The sequence below is a fragment of the Sus scrofa genome, chromosome 13, assembly GCF_054392235.1.
Source record: "Sus scrofa isolate SSC_HxYL_T2T_F1_AM1 chromosome 13, Sscrofa_HxYL_maternal_Yorkshire_Landrace_v2.0, whole genome shotgun sequence".
NCBI lineage: Eukaryota > Metazoa > Chordata > Mammalia > Artiodactyla > Suidae > Sus > Sus scrofa.
The window spans coordinates 81,633,908-81,659,088 of record NC_139395.1 but is presented as its reverse complement, the minus strand read 5'-3'; the positions used below and the strand labels follow the sequence as shown (position 1 = coordinate 81,659,088).

Here is a 25,181-nt window from a genome sequence, read left to right as displayed (position 1 = left end):
TTCGGCTGGAGCTGTGAGAGGACAGGGGCTTGGGGCTTCCTCCTTCCTGCGTCTTCCATATGCTAACACTTGGCATGGCACATGGTGGATATTGAGCAAATATTGGTTGAACAAATGAATGAAATGAATCAGTAGATGTTTCTGGAGACTCTCTCGAATGCTGCGATTTTAGGATTCTCTGTGCACCAGCAATGCCAGTGCTCAGTCATTTGGGGCAGGGGTGGTCTAGGTATTTAGAAAGTATAGGAGCAGCTTTGCCCTCAAAGATGTTGCAGTTTCATTCTGGGGAAGACACTAAAACCTAAACAATGTGTAGAATTGGGGCCTGGACTGTGGCACTGACTGGATGTGTCATAGAAGGTAAATGCCTCATAGGTACCCAGAAAAGTAGGACGAGGCCCATTAGAGACCAGATACTGTGAAGGGCAGATGTAAGTGGTGGAGAAAAACACTGTACTCAGTGGATGTGAGTGTGGTGGGTATGAGGCAGTGAAGGCACTGACAAGCCTGAAGAGGATTCATCCCTGAGGGCATGCCATGCGCTGAGCACCGTCCTTGTATCATTTTACCTTATCTTGCCTGTGTCTCTATGAAGTGGATCATTCTGTCCCCCTTTTGTAGATGGGGAAGCTGAGGCTTAGAAGGTGAGATTTCCTGTCTAGCATCACAGAGCCAGAAAGTGATGGAGTTTGGCTGAGAAAGCAGATCTGCTCTGAAAGCCTGCCTCCATTCTACAACAGGACCATCGTGGCCTTTGAGGGACCACCTAAGACCAACAGGCAGTGAAGTGAATGGGAAAGGGGATTCTGGAAACTGACAGGAGGGTCTTGAGGAGCTTGGTTCCGTGTGCAGGGGAGGTGAAACATCCAAGTTGAAGAGGTTTTTTCCAACAGGATTCAGGGGGGCCTGAGGAGCCATGGTCTTTGGTATCAAACCTAAAGTCAGATTCCCCGATCTGCTGATGAATAGCTGTGACCTTGGTAGGACACTTCCTTTCTCCATACCTCAGTTTCTCTGGCTATAATTGATCATGATAATTAAATATGTGCCCAGTGCCCAGCACATAAGAATTTAATAAATGGAGCTATCATAATTACCGTTGTTGCTGTTGTTTTAGAACTTGTTGGGCAACCAGATCTAGAGGTGACGCCCATGGTATACGGATCCTAGGTTCCAGTTCTGCTTGGGTCCACCCCTCCACACTTGACCTTGACCTCACCCCCAAGCCTGCCTCTCCAAGCTTCCTTTGCACACTAAGGTGGTTGGGCCAGTTGAATTCTAGCATCCTCCTTGTTCCAAACTCTGCGAGGTAGAGGGGGGAGGCTGCAATGACAAAAGGGATCAGAACAGAGTGAGGGGGGGTTGTGGATGCCTTTGTTCTAGGGAAGCAAGGGACAGGAAGGGCAGAGGTTGGAAGGGAGAGCAGAGTGGTGCCAGGGCAGGTAAGCAGCCAGCAAGGACCAGGCAGGTGTGCAAACCAGTGGCCAGGCAGTTTGGAGGTGGGCGGAGGCAACTGCCGAAACCAGCTGAGGCAGAAGCATGTTGAGAACAGCTGCGCCTGACACCTGCCCGGATTGTGAGAGAAGCAGAGACAGAGAAATCAGTCACAGCTCTTCCTGATGTTTAATACCTGGGGCAGGGCTTGGAAGAGCGTGCGTTCAAAGACTGAAATTGAAATTCTCTAAAGTTTGTGGGAACACTGCAATTATGCCTGAGAACATGTCTATGAAATCCCCTTGAAATCTATTTTTGTGCACAAGGTTTTATAACCAGAGTCAGAAATTGAGTGGAAGTGTGTGGGAGGCTGACCCTGGACAGTTTCCATGTTTGAGAGGAGGGGAAAGGGTATTTTTAACTGCAAACACCGTGTCTCCCAGGGTGAGACCGAGGAGGAGGCAGCTTCACCACTTTGGGTTTCTTACCCTCTGTCATGTTCAGACGGCAACGGTCTTTGACAGAGTTGTTAAAGTTCTGTATGCAGAGTAGGCGGCCGGGGGCTGGGGATTGAGTGGGGGAACTTGTCTAGGGCTTTTGTATATTTGGAACAGAGATATGTGAATCTTAATTTGCCAGAGACTCCTTCAAATCCATCTTGTGCAGTTGTCACTGTGCCCAGAGAGCTTTGTCTAGATGGCAGTTTCTCCAGTACTGTTGTATCAGTTAGCTGTTGCTACTTAACAAACTGCCCCAAACTCAGTGTCTTTTTGTTTTATTTTACTGGAGTGTAGTTGACTTAACAATGTTGTATTCGTTTCAGGTGTACAGCAAAGTGAGATGTGTGTGTGTGTGTGTGTGTGTGTGTGTGTGTGTGTGTGTGTGTGTGTACATAACGTCCATTCTTTTTTCTCATATAGGTTATTACAAACTATTGAGTAGATTTCCCTGTGCTATACAGTAGGTTCTTGCCAACTCAGTGTCTTGAAGTGGTCACTTCATGTTATTGCTGATGAATCTTCAGGTCAGAATGGTTCTTCTGGACCCTCTGTCTTCCCACATGTCTGTGGTCTGCTGTAGGCCAGGTAGGCAGCTCGCTGATCCTGGAAGTTCAACCTGTGTGGAGGCTGGCTGGCTCTGGGCTGATCTAGGACAGTCTTCATGGGACGGCTTAGCTCTGCTTCATGCTGTGTCTCCTCCTCCATCAGTGTGCCTGGGTCTGTTCATGTGATAATGTGGCAGGCCTATGAGAGACAGCATAAGCACGCAAGGAATCTTGAGACCTAGGCTCAAAATCAGCACAGTGTCACTTCCAGTGTGTCCTATTGGCCAAAGCAAGTTTGAGGTCACCTCAAATTCAAGGATTGGGGAAATAAGAGGGCATCTCTTGATGGCAGAGTCACACTGGAAGGGGCTGGGTTCCAGGTAGGCCTTTAACTGAAGGTCTGCACAAATGCCAGCATGAGCCTTGGCCTCCAGGGCTGTCACAGGGGTAGCCATCCCTCTTTAAAGTCTTCCTGATACCTAGGAGTCCTTGCAGTGCAGAGGGTTTTCTACAAGAGTCTTACCTATAGAATCAGGACAATAATAATCCCTAAAATAACGTGAGACCAATTTTTACTCATGAAGTTGGCAGAAACTAAAAAGTGTGATGCTCTCCAGGGTTGGTGAGGATATGGGAGCAATAGCTGCTGTGTACACTGCTGGCTAGGGTTTCCATGCCACTTGAGGGGACAATTCTGTTGTATTTCTTAGAATTAAAAATACATGCAAGGGTTAAACACAGTGTGGAATGGCCATCTCATGGGGGAACTGTTGATACACGCAGCCATCTAGATGACCGAAGAGTGAAAAGGCAAGTCCCAAAAACATACATGTTCCACGACTGCATTTAGGTAGCATTGGTTAAATGACAGTAATGGAATAGAGAATAGCTTAGTGGTTATCAGGGGTCAGGAAATGGAGAGGGGAGTACAGTATAAAGGGGAGGTGGGGGCCTTATGGCGATGGTACAGTTGAATATCTTGGCGGTGCTGGTGTTACACAAAAGTACACGTGTGATAAAATTGCAGAGAGCTGTACACACACACACACACATACATGCATGCACTCCTGTATGATGGATGTGGTGTGAAAAAGTTCTGTGGGTGGTGGAATGTCCATTTCTTGCCTTTGATGTTATACTCTGTTTATGCAAGATTCTGACTTTGGGGGAGGCTAGGAGAAGGGTATGTGGGTCTTCCCTGTATATTTCCTTGCAACCCCCTGTGAATCTATAATTATTTTCAGATAAAAAGTTAAAAATAAATACACGAGCTCTCTGGCCTTGTGAGTCCACAGGGATGCTAATGTCTGCCATAGAGTTTGTGGTCCTGTGCCCCAGGAGGCCTTCACAGATGGTCACCTAACACTCTGGTATAGAAGAATTAGAAATGACACAGAAGGAACCTGAATGCATTCTTTCACCTAATAATCATTTATTGAGTGCCTACTATATGTTGGGCACTATGCCAGGCTCAGGGGACGTAGCCTGAACAAAATGGTCCAAGTCCCTGCCCATGTGGGTTCATATTCTAGTGACTCTCCCACCGCAGGAAGCTGATTCAAGCACACTGAGCTGCACTGAGGAAGCCTGTGTACCAGGAACAAAGAGATGAATCCAAATCTCTTTGGAGTAATGTGGTTCTAACCCAGACCACATCACGGTGAGGAAAGAGCAAGAAGCACAATCAGGCATTCAATACGATGTTTGTTTAGGAAAGAACAAAGAAGCACAGTCCAATAAAGGAAGGGACAAGCTTTAGCATGCACTTTGCTGGCTGTTAAGCAGGTCCACCTCCCCAGAATGGGAGGCCCATGGGGGCAGGGAATTGGGGCTCATTTGCCCTTGCACATGGTGCCCCCCCTGCAACTGAAGCAGGTAGGCCTGGCACGGGGGAGGCACTCAAATATCTGCTGAAGGAAAGCGTCCATTGTACCCATTTTACAGGTTGGCCAGAGGAAGCATGAGGCCCTTAGCCATAATATACTGGCTTTACCCCTCACAAGAGCTGTGAAGTGTTAATCGAATACCCTTGACCTTGAGGATACCACATACTTTTCTTTCACACATTTCCTGCCCCAACACCAAGAGGCTGCAATCAGAGTCTCAGGCCTTTTTGCCCACACTGGCTGTTGGCTGTGGAACGAGGTCACACTTTTGCGGTTTGTGATAAGTGTGTCCAGCATGCCTACTGGCATCTCACTTAATACTCCTTTCAGTCCTGTCTTGGGGAAAATGGATGTTCACACATTTTCTATCTGATCTCAGACCCCAGCTCTTTCTGTAAGTTTTTAGGCACATGGTGACAGATGGTTGGAAGCAGAAGAGTCTGTTATGGGACACATAGACATTCCCTAGAGCCCACATGAGTGCCGTGCAGGGCAGGGGCGAATATTCTTCTCTCTTCTCTCCTGTAGCCCATTAGCAAATCCACCACATGTCCTGGGGGCCATGGAGGAGGCTCCTCTCAGATGGGGGTGCTTCTGCAGCCTGCTGCATCTCTTCATTTCCACACACCCATGTGTGGCTTGGAACAGAGCACCAAGCAGACTCTTGGGAACGCTTGCTAGGTTGATGAGAGTTGAGATTTTTTTGAAGGCAAGTGCTGAATTTCCAATCACAAGTAACACTTGTACAGCACTTAGCTTTTAAGGTAAGAGAAGAGAGCCTGTTCATTTCCTTTAAACTGCCTCAGAGTTTATGTGGTAGGATAATCACCACCACGGACACCGAGGTGCAAAGCAGTGCACTCACTCACTCGCTCATTCATTCATTCATTCACCAAATGTGTCTTGGGGACCTGGTTTGAACCCCTGGCTTCTCCTGCATGTGTGGTTTGACCCAGTTGGTCCCGTTCTCAGTATCACCTGGAAACCTGCATCCTGGGAGTCACAGCAACTTGTGTGCTGATGGGGACACCTTCCTGTCCCCATCAGAGGACCACAAACCATCCTTCTAAGTGCTGGCCAAGACAGTGAAACATGAAGATGCTCTTTGGGTCACTGAGGGAGTCATTTCAGACCCAGGGATTCCTCGGATCGTGGGCATCCAGTAGCCATGATCGTGACCTCGACGTGTCCCCTCATCTGTTTCCTGCTGGGTCTTGGCAAATATTTATCACCCGGCTGCAGAAAAAGACTGCGAGGCCAGATGACTTGTCTGCAGCCGATGAGCCTCGGCGCCCACAAAGCAGAAATTAATGAATGATTGGGGCGAGAGGCAGGGAAGAGGACAGCAGCTATTTTCGGCTCACTCTGCCAAAGCAGATCCTAATGCCTGCATCTGTGTATTAACTCTGTCCGCTCTTTGAGCAGAAATCGAAATCCTGTTGGCTTGGGTTTTGTTTGCTCACCACCTCCAACTCCTTAAGCTTGTATGTCTTGTACAAATATGCAGATTTTAAATTAATTAAAAGAAAATAGAGTTGCTGTAAAGATTCATTCCCCCTCTCTCCAACCGAATAGGATTCATCAAAATCTTCTAAGAGCCAGCCAGTAAAACAGACGAGGGTCAGAATGGCCTGAGTTCAAATCTTGACTTTCATGCTTTCTGTCGCATGACCTCTCTGAGCTTTAATTTTCTCAACCTTACGGAGGGGGGAGGGGGGGAGGAAGGTAGCATTGTTGGAAGATTAAGAGAAATACTCCATGGGGACGTTTTCCCGGAACCCATGACCCTATGTTGATGTTGGATCTGTTACATGTAATGAAAACCCATCACCACCACCCCTTTTTCCTCAGATGAATGTGGTCTCAGGGTATTGAGGTTTGAGTGTGAGCTGCTGTGTGATCCTGGGGAATTTAACTTCACTGGGTTCATCTGCTCGAGACATGGGAAGATGGAAAATCTCCATCCTTCTGCCTCAGTGTCAGAGGAAGGGAAATATCAGGTTCCGTGATTATCAGATGTGGGCTGAGCACCTCGTAAGTACAGTCACAGGGAGGCCATGGCGACTTTCTGGTGACTTCCCATGCTGGCTTTTGGCACTGGACCCATGCATCACGGGAATGGACCCGCACTCGGTATGGTTGTTCTTTGAAAAGTGGAAGTTCATTTTCATGGATCTTCTTGGGGACTTCCCATCCTGCTGTTTGTATCAGGCTTCAGGCAGAGGAATGGCATGGAGGACCAGGAGAAATAAATGTGAGTTGGGTGCTAATAGAACAGGCTGTTGAGATAAAGCCTGAGGGCCCTACAGAGGTGTCTTGGCAGTGGGTCCAAAAAACCACAGCTGGAGCAGCCAGGGGGCCAAGGCCCTCTCCTGGATGGATGCAGTGGCTGGTCTGGTCCTCTTACAGCTGCTGGAGCATGTGAGTCCTGGGAATCAGCAAGGGGAGAGTGGCTAATGTGGTAGCCCCAAGGGCCTGCCTCATGGTACTCAAAGCCCAGGAAGCTTTCCTTCACAGCATGACTTGTTGTGAGATTATTTATGAATGTTGCTCTCTGAACAGTCCAGTGATATAGAGATCTCTCTATCCGCATTTTGCAGATCAGACTCTGAGCCTCCTGGAAGCTAAGGAACCTTCCAGGGATCACACAGTCAGCAAGTGGCTCAGCCAGAATCCCCACCCCACCACCACCCCAAGGCCTGTGCTGTTTCCATTCTTATTCTAAAAGAAACATTCCTATTTTGACTTGAAAGCATCTGGTTAGAAAGAACTGAAGATCTGGAACAGGCCTTCTGAAAGCCTCAGGGGCAACAATTCTGCAAAGACTCAGCAAAAACTTAGCAAGCACCTGCTGCGTGTCAGGTGCTGTACTAGGTGTTTGAGCTTCACTATGAACAGAGAGGTGCTCAATAGGGGGTTATGGTTTGAGTTTTAAAAACTTGATTCAAAGCCTTTTCTTTTCTTTTTTTCTTTTTCTTTCTTTCTTTCCTTTTTTTCTTTCTTTCTTTCTTTTTCTTTGGTCTTTTTAGGGCCATACCTGTGGCATATGGAGGTTCCAGTCTAGGTGGCAAATCAGAGCTACAGCTGCCAGTCTACACTACAGCTACAGCAGTGCGGGATCCGAGCTGCGTCTGCAACCTACCACGCAGCTCACAGCAATGCCAGATCCTTAACCCACTGAGCGAGGCTAGGGATTGAATGCCCATCTTCATGGATACTGGTTGGGTTCCTTAACCACTGAGCCGCAATGGGAACTCCCAAAGCCTTTTCTAAAATGGGTTTGAGCATCTTTTAATTCATAACTAGGTGAGAATGATCGGACCATGACCTTTCCCATAATTAAGTGAATGATTTTCCTCCAGGAGTGGATTTTGCTGCCCTTCTCTTTCTCTTCATACAGTATTGATGTCTGCAGGTGCAAAGCCACTTCTGTCTCTGAGGGTGATTACCAGAAGAGCTTTATGCATGTGCTTCACACAGTTTAATCATCAAAAGGTAGAGAGTTCAAAGTTGCTCAAGTGATTTGAGTAACTAGATCAAGTGACAAACTTCAGAACCCTCAGTTTCCTCATCTATAAAATAGCGAAAGTAGTAGTTTTTGTAAGGAGAGACTGAGATGTGGAGATATATAGCTATATATGTTTTTCTCTATCTTTGTACCCACCCATCCATCCATCCATCCATCTATTCTTCCAACCATCCTTCATTCATTCATCCATCCAACTGTTCATCCACCCATCCATGTATGCATTCGTTTATCTATTCATCCATCATCCATTCATGCATTTATCTTAGTTATACTGTGTGAGTGCTCAGTAATTGTCAGAGGATGATGATACAAGGTTCCACAGTAGCCTTGGCTCACCCTGTGGATTGGATGTTGCACCTCCAATTGATCTTAAAGGGGCCTCATTCAAGAATCAGAGGTGTATCCTCTTCTGCATGATAAATAGTCATAACTGAGAGTTACCTCCCTCCCAGGTCCTTTCCTGCTTTACCCTTTCTAAACGAAAGCTCCCATTGTTTTGACATGAACATTATTTTTTGCAGTTTGTGCCCAGAGCCTTTGTGTCCCTTCTGCAGTATGAGGATAGAATCCTCTGTGCGTGGCAGGTGGCAGGTGGCAGGTGGCAGGGGTGGTTTGGTATGTGGAGGCAGGGGGTTGGCCCCCTCCCTTAGTTTTAATCTCTGCATGATCTCTGGGACTGGCATCTGCTCTCTCTAGAATGTTCTTCGCCAGTTCACTCCACGTTCATTAAGCACCTCCTCTATCCAGCACCTGAGTGCTGCCCACACAAAGCCCACCACCAGGGGAAGAATGTGCAGCAAATACCTTAACAGCGTAGCAGAGTGTGACAAACAAGGCAGGGCACTAATAGACACCAGACTCCCTCCGTGTGCGAACTACTTCATCTTAGTGGTTTCCTGGCAACCACATGAGGCCAGTGCTGGTCCTCAGCAAGGTTCTCTGGTCCGAGGCAAATTGGATGGTGGTGGGGAGCTTTCCATAGCCTTAAGAGAAGAAGAGGCCCCTTTGTCCTGGGATTTCAACCTTCCCACCCTTTCTGTGCTAAAATGGACTTTCTTCTATGATGCTGATGCTAGAGGAAGGTCTTTTCTTTTTCTTTTAATGTTTCTATTTGGCAACACTAGATTGCTTTACCTAATGTTTTTTGTTTCTTTGTTGGATTGGGTTTTGCTTTTTTTAATTTTACTGGCCCAGGATACCCCTAAGTCTGGGGAACACCGAGTTATCCTATTTTGGGAGCAGTTTATCTTATTTAATGTCACTAACAATTCTGTGAGCTCAAAGTGGATCCCCCCCACTAGTCACAGACCCACGCTCCTTCCCAGCCGCTCACACTGGGTAGTGGCAGTGTGAGCATCCGCCCAGGTGGTTTCCACATGGGAACAGTGAAGGGAGAGGCTTTCATGATCCTCCGCTTTGCCTTTCTTCACTGAGGGCCCCACGATACCTTTCTGGGCCACGTCCCCTTCTCTCCAGTCTTCTCCCTCCTCATCAAGCCAGGTCCTCTGTCTTGCCCATTCAACATCAAGGGAAATTAATGGCCTGTGTTTTGGTAAGCACTTTGTGGGTTTTGTAAAATGACTTTGCTGATTTGGCTGCTTGTATCGGCCATGTCTCTTGCAAGGGATAAATCATACCAACCTGAAGGACTGTTTGCCTCAACTTTGTCCCCATCTGAGAGTGAATTTTCTTTCTCTGGTAACTTTCTTGGAGGATTCAGGTCATTTGGCACAAAGCAACAGGGACAAATCTAAACTAAAATGGACCCGGGCTAATTTCTGAACAAACATTTTCCCTTCTGATTTTGAACAGTAGTCCTTTGAGGCAAAGGACATGTGGAAGAGTGTTGAAAAGTAAGACATGCCTGTTATTCTAGATGTGTGCTCTCAAGAGTCAACAGCTATTCCCTTGGGGCAAGTGCCACACCTTGGAATTGGGATGTCCTTCCTGCAGTAGCTACAGGGCCTTCTCTGTGGCTGGAGCTCCTAAGAATGGCGAGTGTGTGGTCTGTGGTGTGTACACTGACCAGCTTGTCGTTTTCTAGGATTTTGTGTCTAAGAAGCAGCATCACATATTTTGTCTTCTGGGTATTCCTGATAAACAGATGGATGCATACATGTATGGATGGATGATGGATGGATGGTTGATGAATGATGGATGGATGAGGGTTGGATGGGAACCCCATGGGGTGGGCCATTGTGCATTGGCCTATCTCACAGATGGAGAAACTGAGGCTGGGAGAGATAAATGAAGAAAATACCTGATGCTTTCCTCACAGGGGTCATGGTGAAAATTTAGGGAGTATATGATCTGAATAATGACAATAAATATATGGATTATATATGTAAATCGGAACAAGGTCTTGGCACAAAGTATTCAATAAGTGTTGGCTGCTGACCATTATTACTGTTATTTCTAAGGCCATACAACTAATAACTGAGAGATGTTTTGAGCCCCAGTGACCCTTTTTATTCCCATCATATCATCACCTGTTTTTCCCCTAAGACTAAAAATTCTGATGCAAGCAAATTTCCTCTAAACTTATTCCCAGAAGATTCTAAACTGAAGAAAACAGCATTGGCCTAAAATGCCATTGGAAAGGCATCTTACATCTGCTTCATGTTGTTACAGAAGCATCCAGAGCATTTTTTTAGCCTATCGAGATAACCCAAGTCAACAATACTTGAGCACTTTATATGCACCATGCGGTGCGCTAAGCATTTTACATGGATCATCTCACTTAATCCTCACAACAATACTTTAAGGGAAAACGTATTTGTATTGTTCCCATTTTATGTATGAGGACGCTGGTGTGTAGAAAGGTTGTTCACCCCAGGCTGCCAGTAAGAGACAGAACCAAGTCCCCAGACCCACGGTCTTTATTTCCTAAGGTATATGTGCACCAGGAGGTTTTGCGTAGAACTACTTCTGTTGGCCGCCTCTCTGGGCTGTGTGCAATGGATGTCAGCCTTGGCCAGGGATGCTCAGCACTCTGTGTGCTTTCAGAAGACAAGGTTCCAGCCCCTCAGCCGTGCCTCTCCACCTGCCCAGGCACCTCTCTGGGCTTCAGTTTCCCCATCTGTAAAGTGAGCCTGTTGGGTGACATCAGAGCACGGCACCCCAGCCCCACCCCAGTATTTCCAGAACTAGACCTTTCCATGAATTGTGCCTAAAGCCTTCTCTTCTCATTTTGTTTTTTTAGAGGGAATAGAAACCACTGTTTAGAAAATGTTCTCAGTTTTCCTGTCTGTGAAATAGGGTTGTTGCGATGATTTGGTGAAGATACAACAACACCCAGAACATAATGGGTACTTGAGAATTGCTCTCTTTGAAAAACAGATCCAGTTCTAGTCTCTCGGGCCACTTGTCACAGATCCCCTTGTGGCTCCCAAGACCCAGTCCCTGGCCTCCACAAGCCTGGCATCTATTTGAGGAAACCGTGCACAGCGTTTGTGTCTTGGGGCTTTTCTGTGGAGAGCCATGGGAGCCTGCTGGTCTTTTATCAAAGGGGCACTCACCTCTCTGCTGAGACAAACTCAGCCTCCAATCCCCTGTGGCTCCCACTGGGGCCACCATGAGGTCCCAGGTTAGTGGGAATCAGAAAGAGACTGGAAGAAGATGAGGGACCCAGAAAGGAAGGAGAGATGGAAAATGCATTTCACGGTTCAGCCATGAGAGGTCAATGAGTGGCTCATTAAAACCAAGTCACCCCCTGGCGTTCCTGTCATGGTGCAGTGGTTAATGAATCCGACTAGGAACCATGAGGTTGTGGGTTCGATCCCTGGCCTTGCTCAGTGGGTTAAGGATCTAGTGTTGCCGTGAGCTGTGGTGTCGGTTGCAGACACGGCTCGGATCCTGTGTTGCTGTGGCTCTGGCGTAGGCCGGTGGCTACAGCTCTGATTGGACCCCTAGCCTGGGAACCTCCATATGCTGTGGGAAGCGGCCCTAGAATTGGAAAAAAGAAAAAAGAAAAAGAAGAAAAGAAAAAAAACTAAGTCACCCCGGTTCCAAGTGATCTGGTCTATGGAAGATTGTCCTTTGGTGTTTTTAGGGAAAAAAAAATCTGAGATGTTATATAAAAAGGAATTTTGCTTTAGAAATGGAAGCCTTTGAGTACAAGGATAAATAAGTGACAATGTAACTAGAATTGTGTTTGTCGAAGATCTGTCCCTCATGAAGGGTCACACATAGGTCCCTGTGGCTGTCGTGCTCATATGTGCTCACACTTGTGTGTGCGCATGCATACGTGAGCTGCATGTGCCTGTACACTCCCACCACTAGATCAGAGGGTGCCTCTGTGCACATTAGGAAAAGGCACCTCCTCGAGGCAGAAGCAACCCCAGGCACTTTTTGGCAAGTGGACAGTGGGCTGCCTATAACCTCCAACCCCTTCTCAGCCAGGACTACACAGAGGAGAGTGTGGCCAGACACACACACACACACACACACATTTTCTCTCAGGTGGAGAGGAGACCTTTAGCTGAGGGCTGGTAATCTCCCAGTGAAGTGGACGCACTGCAGCTAGAGTCTCCACAGCAGTACTTGCTCTCTAAGAGTCATTCCTACAAAACCCACAGCTTCCCTCTGCTTGTTCAGCCGCCTTCTTGAAGATAATCTATTTTGTTCTGTGCCTCTTCACAACCCATCTGATCCCAGCAATCACACTTGTTGGTCTGACTCCAGAGTAAAGATTTCATTTCTTCAGTCTAGCACCTTCTTTCAGTGGAAAACAAGCAGAGTGTATCATTTGATCCTCAAAGCAACCCTGAGGCTTTGATGGCAGGGAATTAATGTACCCATTTTACAGATGAGGAAATATACTCTAGGACAGGAAATTGGGAGAAGCAGAATATTATGGTGGTCTGGATTTAGAGAGCTTGTCACCTGGTCTTGAGTGATTCTATAGCTTAGTTTAGCTTCTGGTAAATTCCTTCAAAAGTGTGAGCGTTCCTAATCTCTCAGGCTTAGCGGCCCTTCCGCATTCCCCTCTGACCTATTATCTTCCACGATGAACTCCCAACAGCATGAACTCAGCCATTGTCTTGACTTCATCATTGTCCCAAGTAAAACAGCCATCTAGTTGACAGTGGTCACTAGTGGAACTTGCCATAAACTAAATGAGCCTTTGTTGCTTGTGTGATCCCACTGCTGCAAGCCTGCTCCCAAGAGCTGGACTTGAGCCCAGACATGTTGGACATTTCTCTTTAGAAACTGCCATCCGAGCCTGGGTCCACTTGCCCCAAATATCCTAAGAGAAAAAAATCTTCATCCTGGAGTTCCCGTTGTGGCTCAGTGGTAACGAACCTGACTAGTATCCATGAGGACGCAGGTTCAATCCCTGCCCATGCTCAGTGGGTTAAGGATCCGGTGTTGCCATGAGCTGTGGTGTAGGTTGCAGACATGGCTCAGATCCCGAGTTGCTGTGGCTGTGGCATAGGGCAGCAGCTGTAGCTCTGATTCGACCCCTAAACTGAAAACTTCCATATGCTGCAAGTGTGGCCTTAAAAAGCGCGCGCGCACACACACACACACACACACACAAAATACCAACACAAAAAAACCTTCATCCTAATTTCCATTAGGCAGATGGCATATCAGTGCCAGGCCCAGAGTGGGTACTAAATAGATCATTGTTGAATGAGGCAATTAATTGATGAATCCTTTGAGGCTGGTACTTAATAGAAGTCTTTCAGTTGCCAGTGGCCAAATCACAACAGGAATTAGTTCAGCAAAAATGAATGTATTGGCTCACAGGACTGCAGCATACAGGTGTGAGGGCTTTAGGCACAGCTGAATCCAGAGGCTCAAATCATATTAGGAGGGGTGGGCTTTCCTTTTCTCTCAGCTCTGCTTCCAGTGTTGGCTTCATTCTCTGGCATTCTTTCCTCATGGTAGATTAGTTGGCCACCAGTAGTTTTTGGGGGGATGAGGTTCTTCCAGCCAGTTCACAAACTTGGACAAAGAAGGGTCTTCTCCCTCCTTTGTCCGTAAAGGGAATCTCATGGGTGGACTGGGATTGGCCCAGCTTAGGTCATGTGCCTTCTCCTTAGACCTATCACTGTGGACAGAGTGTTGGGCTGCCCTGACTGGCCAGGGGAGGCACAGTGATTGACAGCTTCACCCAAGCCCCATAGGATGGGGAAGGAACCATTCTCTAATGAAGTTTGGGTCTCAGCAGACAGTAGATGCTCACTGCAAGGGTGGATGAGGTTTCTGAAAAGGGCAAAATGTCAGTAGGACAGTTTAGTAAAGATTATAAACTTAGTGGTAAGAATTCGGGTCAAAATGAGAAATCAAGTAAGGAGACATATTTTCTTGGATGATCGATCCACCACCAACCTGGAAAAGAGTGTTGGCAGTGATGTTTTCAGTGACAGCAGCCTAGAAGGAACAAGTTTGATGCTCTCCAGGAGACTGCTTTATTGGGCAGAAAATCTTGAGCTGGGCATTCTTATAATCTGATCACCACACCTCCACCCCTATTCCGTGAGAAGAAATGGGCAGAGCCATGAAATCAGAACTCATCTTTCATTGGTATTGATACCCATTCCCGTCTTCCCAGCCCTTGAAGAAGGGCCACTCTCATAATTCAGTAGCAGTACCTTTCCTCACATTGCCCTCCTGTGCATCTTTCTCTGCCTCATCTTTGGGATGACAGTGCATGGTTAAGGGCACAGGCCCTGCAGCCATACAAAACTGGGTTCTAATCCCAGGATTACCCCTTAGTCATTTAGGTCCTCTCAGCCTCAGTTTTCTCATTTGTAAAATGGACCTAATAAAGTACCCAGCAGGGGCATTATGAAGGCAAATGTGATAGTGGAGGTGAAGTGCACAGAGCAAAGATTTGATCACTGTTACTAACTACATCCACTTTGTGTTCCCATATTTTAACATATCAGTTTCCATGGAGAGGGCACAGCACTTAACAGTCTACAGTCCAAGAACCATGGGCACACAAAGAATGCATCAGTCTTCCATTCTAATCCTTGTCCCACTTGCAAAGCTGCTTCCTATCAGGTGCCCTGTGATTATTCTTTCGGCAGCCAGTGGGAATCACAAGCTGACCCATGAGGCCTTCCACCCTCAGTCCTTCTTTTTTTTAACTCAATGAATTTTATTACATTTATAGTGTACAACGATCATTGCAACCCAATTTTATAGCATTTCCATCCCAAACCCCCAGCCCACCTCCCATCCCCCAACCCATCTCATTTGGAAACCATAAGTTTTTCAAAGTCTGTGAGTCAGTATCTGTTATGCAGAGAAGTTCATTGTGTCCTTTTTTTAGATTCCACATGTAAGTGAAAGCATATGACGTGGGTGTCTCACTGTCTGACTAACTTAGCATGATAATTTCTAGGTCCATCCATGTTGCTGTAAAGGCCATTATTTCTTTGCTTGTAATGGCTGGGTAATATTCCACTGCGTATGTACCATATCTTTTTTATCCTCGCCTCTCTTGATTGGCATTTAGGTTGTTTCCACATCTTGGCTATTGTGTATAGCGGGGCAATGAACATTGGACTACATGGATCTTTTTGAGTCACGTTTTTCTCTGGTTAGATGCCCAGGAGTGGGATTGCTGGATCAAACGGTAATTCTATTTTTAGTTTTCTGAGGAATCTCCATACTGATTTCCAGAGTGGTTGCACCAATTTACATTCCCACCAACAGTGTAATAGGGTTCCCTTCCTCCATACCCTCTCCAGCATTTATTGTTTGTAGACTTTTTGATGATGGCCAGCCTCAGTCCTTTATTCAGATCCAGACTAGATATGGAGGATTCTGGAATTTCCCATGTTTCTCTTAGATTTATTCACCCAAGCCTCCATCTGGCCCTGTCTCTGCTCTGGAAATCTTCACACACGGAGTCCACAGGGATTCCCCTCACCCCCAGGTCTGTCCTTTTCATGGACCTTCATGTGGCAGCTCTGTCTTCCCAGAAAGCTCCCAGGTTTAAAATATTGATTTAAAAGACATGCAGTATTTATTAGGCACTTCCCATGGACTTTGTAAACACTTTACCTCTACTGACCTATCTAAACACTGCCATGCCCCCCCCACCAGGTACATAGTGTTGTGATTTTCATTTTATGTGTGAAGAAACTGAGGCACAGAAGAGTTAAGTAACTTACCAAAGGTCACACAGCTTAATGGGGAAGCTGGGCTTTGAACCCAAGTCTTTCTGCTCCAAAGCCTGTGTTCTTGGCCAGTATCTAATTCTGCACCTCTCTGGTTCATGGTTTCTATTGTAAGTTTTAGTCTTGGGGGCCTCCCTGCCTTCGAGGTAACTCGTGTTTAAATGGGACTCAGTCTCCAACTTGCTGTCAGACATAGGGAAAAGAGGATTTTAGACCTGGTGAAAACAGATGGAAAGTCCTCCATGGCAGGCCTTTGTAAGGCATGAATGGGAGCCCCATGCCCCAGGTTACGTTTCCATCAGTCTGTGCTCATTATGCAATCAGTGTGGCTTGTTGAAAGAATTGGGAATCTGGAAGTGGATCCCTGGTGAACTCTTATTCATCCCACATGACCCAGCTCCAATGCTGCCTCCTCAGGGAAACCTTCCCTGGCTGCCTCAGGCATCTCCAATCATCCATTCATCTAACAAGTACTTTCTGAGATTTACTCTGTGCTTGGAGACCATACGTTCTCCATACCAAACTGCAAACTCTCAAAAACAGACCAGATTAGCAGAACAGTTAAATCTGCAGGTTTTGGAGCCAGACTGTGTGTTTGAATCCTGGTTTCTCCATTTACTAGCAGTACAATTTTGGATGCATTTCTTAACCTTGATAAGCCTCAGTTTTCCTCTCTGTTAAATGAGCCTAAAAACAGTGCCTGCCTCTCAGAGTGTGGTTGTAAAGATTAAGGGAGTCATAGTAGCTACCTAAAAATTGTTGCCAGGTAGCAGATGCTTAGTAAATGTTACAGGTGTTATGGAGGCTCTTTTTCATTTTTGTATTTTGAGGATCAGACTGCCCCTGCACCCAGCAGGTGCCCATAAATGTTTGTGTGAACAGGTGAGTGAGTGAGCAAGTAAGTTGGACACTTCTCCTGTTGGCACGTAGAATAGGGGGATGAAAGCCTGCCTCCCAGCTTGTTGTGGGGATTAGTGGGGGTGCACAGGACGTGACAGCACCTTGGAAACGGGGAGGTGCCCTGTACACAGTGGAGAGATTGCAATCATGTTGGCTGTAGGGACAAATGACCTGCGGCTGGGCCTCCAGTGTGGGACCCAGCCTGGGAATGTGGCCAGTCAGGGAGGGCTTTGGAAGCTGGAGGAACCTGCAGCCTGGAACATCCCACCTGCAGGGTGTCAGCCTTGGGCCAGTCCTGAGAGCATCCTCTCCATGACGCTTGTACTGGTCCTTGCACTTATGGGGCGCAGGGTAGGACCTAAAAAGGGCTGCCCCACTGGTCATCGCCTCTGATGGGCAGGTTGAAGATGGGCTATGGTTCTCCATTTTTGGACAAGAGCATTAAGGCATCAAGAGATGGACAGCCTGTCCAAGGTCACGCCACCAGCAAGGTCCAGGGCTGGCACATCCCAGCAAAACCGGCCCTGAGCCCTGCAGGGAATGAGGGTAACTTTAAGGGCTCAATAAAAGGAGAAATTCCATAGGAACAGATCTCAGCTGCACTAGTCTGTGACAACCCCATACATAACTTTCCAGAATCCTCAGAGACCACAGGCCCCTGTAGCAGGAGATAACTGAAGCCAGCTCATGAAGCCTCCCAGTTTACAGATGACAAAGTGAGGCCCTAAGAGGGGCAGAGATCCCCCCTGAGGCCGCAGGGCAAGTTGGTGACTGGAGATGGGATGGCTCTGGTGCCTGGATCATCAAGGTTGCATTATTTTTTTAAGATGCATGTGAGGGTCTAATAGAACATAATGTAACCAAGACTATTCACTCATTCTTTTTCTCACTCAACTAATGTTTATTGCACCCCTGGCCAGGCTTACCTGGGTCCTCTGCTCAGGATCTCATAAAGCTGCCATCCAGGCTGAGGTAGGGGTTCTCTTTTGTGGCTCAGGACCCTCTACCAAGCTCATATGTTTGTTGGCAGAAATCATTTCCTTGCAGCTCTAAAACTAACTAGTTTTCCAAGGCCAGTGAGCCTTTTCTTTTTTTTTTTTTTTTTTTTTTTTTTGTATTTTTGCCATTTCTTGGGCCGCTCCCACAGCATATGGAGGTTCCCAGGCTAGGGGTCTAATTGGAGCTGTAGCTGCCAGCCTACGCCAGAGCCACAGCAATGCGGGATCCGAGCCGTGTCTGTGACCTACACCACAGCTCACAGCAACACCAGATCCTTAACCCAATGAGCAAGGGTAGGGATCAAACCCGCAACCCCATGGTTCCTAGTCGGATTCATCAACCACTGCGCCATGACGGGAACTCCCAGTGAGCCTTTTCTAAAGGATCACCTGCTTAGGTCAGGCTCACCAAGGATAATCCCCATTTGGTGTAATTTAATGCCAACTGATTAGGAACCTTAATTACATCTGTAAAATCCCTTTATGTTTGCTGTATAACCTACCATGACCACAGAAGTGATATCTCCTCATATCCACAGGCCCTGCCCACACTCAGAGGGAGAGAAGTATTCAGAATTTTTACACTGGGGGTGGGAATCTTGGGAGCCATTTAGAGTTGTGCTCATCCAAGGGTGGTACTATTACTATGGCCATTTTAACTCAGCACAGTGAATTGGTTAACCCAGGTCACATACTGAGCAGGAGGGTGAGGCTGAGATTCAAACTCATTCTCCTAGGGGAGCACAAGTGCTCTCCACTTCCAGGACCTCTCAAGGCTTATGAGAGGAGCGAAGGCACCCTCCTCCCCAGACCTTACTTTCCCCTCAGGCACCACGCCCTCCAGGCCTCTTGCCATAGAAAGGCTGTCCATCTCCCCAGCTAGACCTGGACTCCTGGAAATCAGGCCCAGCCCCTTGGCTGCCAAGGTGGCCCCAGGGCTCAGTAGGTGCACACAGGTATTTGCTTGCTGCAAACATTATCTCCTTTCCTTTTTTTCCTCCAAGCTGCTGAGCACTGTTGAGAACATCTCTCATTCCAAGATAGGGGTCCAGGAATCACAGGGTTATGCTGCAGAATTTCATCTCACAGACAGTTTGGTGAGGACACATGCCTTGGCTAACCTAGGGATGTCCATCCAAGTTTATTCAACCTATTTCTTACTATAAAAGCAACACTACTCATTTTAGCATAGAGAATACCAACGAGCAAAGTAATAATATGAACAATTTTCTAGCACCAGAATCCTCGCACCTGGGGAGAACAACTGCTAGCACGTTCTTTAGCAGGCAGCGTAGCCTGGCAGTTAGGAGCACGGACGCTGGGGCCCCACTCCCTGGGCTTTAATTCTACTTTCCCTATTGCCAGCCTTGTGACCTTGGACAAGTTATTTAACCTCTCTTTGCCTCAGTTTCCTCATCTGTAGAGTGGGCATGTCCGTAGTGCCTGCCTCATAGGCTGTGGCTGGTGTAAATGAGGGAGTACATGACACGCAGGCCTGAGAATGGGGCTTGGCACACAGCACATTTTATGTGATTGTTAATCATGAATATTGTTTTGATAGAAAATAGCATCCTCCTTAACATAGTATCTTATAACTTTTCTTCATAATATGTATCTTTCCTAGTTAATAAATGTTCATTCATGACATAATTTAAAATGGCCTGATTACCTTCCACATAATATATTTAACCATTTCTCTATTTAGGGCCTAGATGTGTTTTCACTCTTTAACCATTATAGATAACACTGTAGGAAGCTGCCCTGCAGCTTGGCCTGGGCACACATCCTTAATTCTCCTTCCCATAGACAACTGGCTTTCTAGAAGTGGGATCTTTGGGGCAAAGGCCCTTTAGTTCCTTGAGGAAATCTCTGTGGCCCTCCTGCTGTGTGCAGGCGTAAGGAGTCAAATTGACCTCCAGAGACACTTTGCCACCAGTTTCCTCCTCCCAGGACTAGGTGCATGGTTCTGTCCCCAACCCTGCAGCACAGGGGATTGATGTGAGCAAGCGGCTCCTCCCCATCGAGAGTTCCTGCAGGTGTGACAGCTGCTCACATCAGCCATCTGCCACCCTCTTGCCCATGGAGAGTCTGGCTAGACCACTGAGGTGGCCACGGGGCTCTGTGGAGTGATGTGTCCCCCTAGCCCTGGCAGCAGAAATTCCTGGAACCCACCAGGAGGAGCTGGCTGAGGATCAGTGACCAGGGCCCGCTTCCCTCCTTCCCTCCCTCCTTCTCCTCTCCCCTTCCCTTTCCTCCTCCTTCACTGAACTTACAGAGTGCCTGTGCTAAGTGTTCAAAACAGATCCCTATCCTCAGGGAACTAGTGAAAATAGATAAATTCACAATATGGCACCACCATTGGTGATCAGGGTGATGAAGGGGAAGTCTGGGGCTCTGAGAGAGCATGACCCCACATTCACCACTGTCATCAGGAAAGACCTCTCTGAGGGAGCAGCATTTGCATCAAGGTCTGAAAGACGATCACAGGAAGTGAGTAGAGGAGAGCATTCTTGGTGGAAAGCTCAGCCCGTGCAAGGGCCCTGGGGTGGGAACTGAAAAAAGGCCAGTGTGGCTGGGGTGACCCAGGTGAGGTGCTGGTGACTGAAGAGGGAGGTGTGGCAGATTGCACCTTGCAATTCTGAACAGCAAATTCAGAGGCTGCTGGGAGGGGTGGCCCAGCCCGCGGTCAAGGCCAAGATTTGAGTTGGCTGAAGTCCATGTGAGTGAGAGTAGGCCAGAGCCAGGTCATCAGGCATCCTGGGCTATGCCTGGACCCCTCTGGTATTTGCTGCTTAACTTGTGAGTCAGAAGAAGCCTGACGGCTGGCTTAGAGGGCCAGGACAGCGCCCTCTAAGGGCTAAACACATGTGTCCTGACCCACTCTCCATTCCCATGAAAATAATAAATCCGTGATCATAAATACTGTGAAGCACAGATCCACGCAGCAACACACCTGAATCTCACAAAATGATGTTGCATGAAAGAAGGCAAACCCCGGGGAACCTGCTGAATGATCCCCTCTGTGTGAAGGTCAAGAACAGGCAGAGCTAATCTGTGATGACAGAACTCCCAGGGCAGGACGGGGTTCTGGGAGGCTGGTCATCTCTGTGTTTTGACTAAGGGGCTGGACATTTAGGTGTGTTCAGTTTGTAAAAGTGCAGCACTGGTCGCTTCTCTGTCAGACATCAATATGATATTTGCTACAACTGAATCCTGTTCCCTCAGCGTCACCTGTGTAATATTCCTGCCTCAAATGTTTACTATGAATCCAATCGTGAGAAACAATGAGATGACTCCAAAATCAGGGACATCCCCAAGTGTCGATATTGCAAGAAAGCAAGGATCTGGAGAACTGTTCTAAACTAAGGAGGACTAGAGGCACATGACAACTAAACATAATGCATGACCCTGGAGAGAAAAAGAGTTGTGAAGACATGGAAACCTGAACTCGGCCTGCCGATTACATGATAAAGTGTTGATTTCCTGGGTGGGATATTGGGGTTGTGGCTGTGCGGAAGAATATCTTTGTTCTTGGGAGGTTCGTGCTCAAGTACTTAGGACTGAAATGGACTGATGTCCCAATAAAAGGGAAAGAAAGGGAGATAAGGAGGGAAATAGAGCACAAATGGAGTAAAACGTTAACAGTTGATGTGTATAAGTGAGGAGTAGGTGAACTTGCATTGAACCATTCTTGCATATCTTCTGTAGGATTCAAATTTTCTGAACTAAAAGTGTGGAAATAAAACAAAGAAAAACACTACTTTCTATTTTTTAAAAAGTGTGGAAAAAAAGCTATCATTCATCTAGTTATGGCTGTGGGTCTCTTGCCTATTAGGCTTTTAATATGCATTATAAATAATATCACAAGTCAGGTCTTTATAAGGAGTAAAAAATTCAACCAAATAACTGAAGTAGCTATTTTTTAGTCCATATAGCTGAATAATCCAGGAACACCTGGCTTCAGGTCAGGCTTGATCCAGGACCTATTCTTGTTCCTTCTTTTTCTTTGCTCTGCTTTTTGTAGTTTGACCTCATTTTCAGACTCACTTTGCCCTTCTGAGGATGAGATGGCTGCCAGGACCAACCAGGAAGAAAGTAAATTCCCCAAAGGCAGGAGAGAGGGAATGCTAGGAACCACTGCCCTCCAAGTGGCTTACACACTTGCGTGTAATATATGAGGCTCAGAGAGATTATGTGATGTGTTCAAGGTCTCACCATAAGGAAAGGAAAGCTGAGATTTGAACCTAGGTCTGCCTGCACCCCAAGCCCCTATATTCCCCTTGGTTTTATAGATCATTTCTCTTATTACAAAATCTTGGGGAAATGGCAGGGGAAAGAGTAACTACATTCCACTGGACACCATCGTTTTGTGTTTTCATCCATTCTTTATCCACCCCCAAAAGCTTTTTTTTTTAAAAAAAAAAAAAGCACATTGAAATTAGATGTTGATATGAGAAGCCCTAAAGACCCCTGAGCTCCCTGGACACCCTCCATGTGGATACCCACTCACCTAGGGCTGGGGTTCTGATCTGAGTGTGAGGCTAACCCTTTCCAATGCAGGCATCTAGATCCACCTTTACCCTTTTGCAAACCCAGTCTATTCAGGAGACCAGCTATGCTTAGGAAATGAAAGCAACAGTGATGGAACTGATGGGAAGGTGTGCATGTCCCCACTTGCTCAGACTGGCGATCACTGCATTCTTGAGGGTGGATGTTACAACTCCTGTATTTCAGAGGGGGAAACAGGCTCTGAAGGACAAATGACTGGCCAGGTCACCATCCAGCAGGTGGCAGAGGCAGGAACCAAGCCGTGCCCTGTGACAGCGCTGCACATTCTGTGAATAATCCTGGGAGTGTCCTTCCCCCTCCGCGGAGAGCCCTGGGGATTTCAGCATTGATCCCCATGTGGGTTATAAGAACTTGAATCAAAGGCCTCTCTGTTGTTGGAGAAAGCCATCCAGCTTTGCCTTAGCCCAGGCGCTTTCTGTCAAGGGCTAGGTTCCGTGCTAATAAAAACAAGTGTCATTTTACAGTGCTTTCTATAAATCTGTTAGTGACCTTTAATAAAAATTTATGACCCTGATAATCCTGTTCTGCACACTCCGGTCCTATCACTGCTCACTGGCCAGTAATCTGCAAACCCTTTAAAATTTAGTGACTGTGCCTGGGCCCACGCCAGGGGTCCGGCTCCAAGTGATGGGAATAGTATGAATAATGATTAATCTAAACCACCCCGTGCAGAATGCAAAGCTGTTTTCTTGACGCAGGCTGTTGGGCTGGGAATCCTAGAAAGAGCAGGAACTGAAGACACCTGGGCTTTCCAGAAAACCCATCAAACCCGCTCTTCACTGAGTTTAGCCCCACCTGCCTGACCTTTTCCCCTGCGTCCTTCTCTTCCTCCACATCATCAGAGCAAGGAGCCAAGAATAGAGTGGACCCTGTGCACACCCAGCTGTTGCGGACAAAATCCAAGGACCTTTCCTGAACCCGTGAGTTTGTCCACACTTTGTTTACGGGGTTGGAAACTGGAGCGCCAGGAGTTGGGAAAGCCGGGGCGGACGTGAGCTTTTAGGATCTGGTTGCTTGTGATTTAAACGGTGGGGCATTATGATTACCAAGGAAAGGTTGCCGCCGGCCCCAAACACCTCCTTGAATGTTTGCTTGGTGTTCATGTTGTATAAGATCATACCGCCTTTAATCTGAGGCTCTCTAACAGGAAAATTTGCACAAGTAGGACATTTGTACACGTAGGACATTTGCTCAAATAGTACAGTGTACCATGGGGCTCCTGCTTGCTGTGCAAATTGCGGGAGTTCCAACAACTTCAGCTTTCTCCATTACTTAGGGTTCATGGGAGGGACCTATCATTGATGCTTCAGGGGGGTATGTTTTCCTACAGGGAAGGGGCCCCTCCGAGGCCACCAGCATTCCTAGGGCTCCTCTTAGCTAAGCAGGTGACTCCCATCACCACCTCACCCTACATTAGGTGGCTTCAGCACATCACCAGGCTCCCAGTTTGCAGAAGGGCCATTTGTTAAGTCCTACGGGCACCCGCCCCAAGCTTTTCCTTTCCTTTGTGGCGGAGGGAGCAGGGATTCTGGAATCCCAGACTGTTCAAACAAAGACAGCCTGGAGACTGCTAAATCTTTCTGCTCAAACTTGGGGCACCTGCGGTGTAAGCATTACTGGGGATCTTTCCAGAAATGCAACATCTCAGACCAGGCTTCCCAGGACTCGGGATTTCGGGTCTCAGACAGGACAGGTACCAAACCTACTGAGGCAGAATCTGCACTTCAACAAGATGTGCAGGTGATTTGAGAGTGCCTGGAAGTTTGAGACACATTGGTCTAATATATACTTCCTCACTGTGTAGTTTGGAAACGGGCACAGAGAGAGCGCCACACCACACCACACAGCAAGTCAGTAGCTGAGCTGAAGCCAGTTCCCTGGGCTCCTGGCATTCTGCCCTGTTCTCCTGCCCCACAGCCTCTCCTTTACCGCTAGCTGCCTGCTAACTGTGCTTTCTGCTTTGCTTCTGGCTGGCTGGGAGAAGAGGGGTCCTGAATTCTTGGGGTGTCCCTAGGGCTTCCAGCTGGACTGTTGGTTGTACCTGCTGCCTGGAGGATAAGTCTGTTCATCTAAGAAATGACTGTATTGGGAGTTCCCATCATGGAACAGCAGAAGCAAATCTGACTAGGAACCATGAGGTTGTGAGTTCGATACCTTGCCTCAGATCCGGCATTGCTGTGAGCTGTGGTGTAGGTTGCAGACGCGGCTTGGATCTGGCATTGCTGTGGCTGTGGTGTAGGCCAGCAGCTGTAGCTCATATTAGACCCCCAGCCTGGGAACCTCCATACGCTACGGGTGTGGCCCTAAAAAGCAAAAAAAAAAAAAAAAAAAGGAAGAAATGACTGTGTTTGAAATTGAAACATCCTGGGATCTCAGGGCCAAAGGGACCTTAGGGGTCATGTATACACCCTCCCACCCTATGCAGAAACCCTTTTCACAGGGGCCTGGTGCCAAGGCCAGCCAGCTCTGCTGGAATACCTGCAGCGACGGAAGTCACTACCTCATAGGGCACCAGCTCCGTAATTGGAAAACATTGTTTTTACATTCATTTCCGATATAGATTTAATTCTTTCTTGCTGCAGCTTCCACCCCCAGTCCTACTTCTGTTCCCTGGAGTAGCTTAGCATGGTCCATGCCCTCTTCCACACAAGAGTCCTTTAGATATTTAAACACTAGTGT

The 25,181-nt window shown here is 47.3% G+C and overlaps 1 protein-coding gene across 16 annotated transcripts in view; it reads left to right on the top strand.

Moving 5' to 3' along the window:
- Positions 1–25,181, top strand: part of ATP2B2 (ATPase plasma membrane Ca2+ transporting 2) — a 371,725-nt gene that overhangs the window by 9,727 nt on the left and 336,817 nt on the right. Inside the window, exon 1 of one of the 16 annotated variants that reach the window (XM_084989455.1) lies at positions 23,304–23,422. The exons of the other annotated variants lie outside the window; for them this stretch is intronic. The gene's annotated coding sequence lies outside the window, so the exon portion shown is untranslated. Of the gene's footprint in view, positions 1–23,303; positions 23,423–25,181 lie in introns of those variants that run through there. 16 annotated transcript variants of the gene reach the window in all.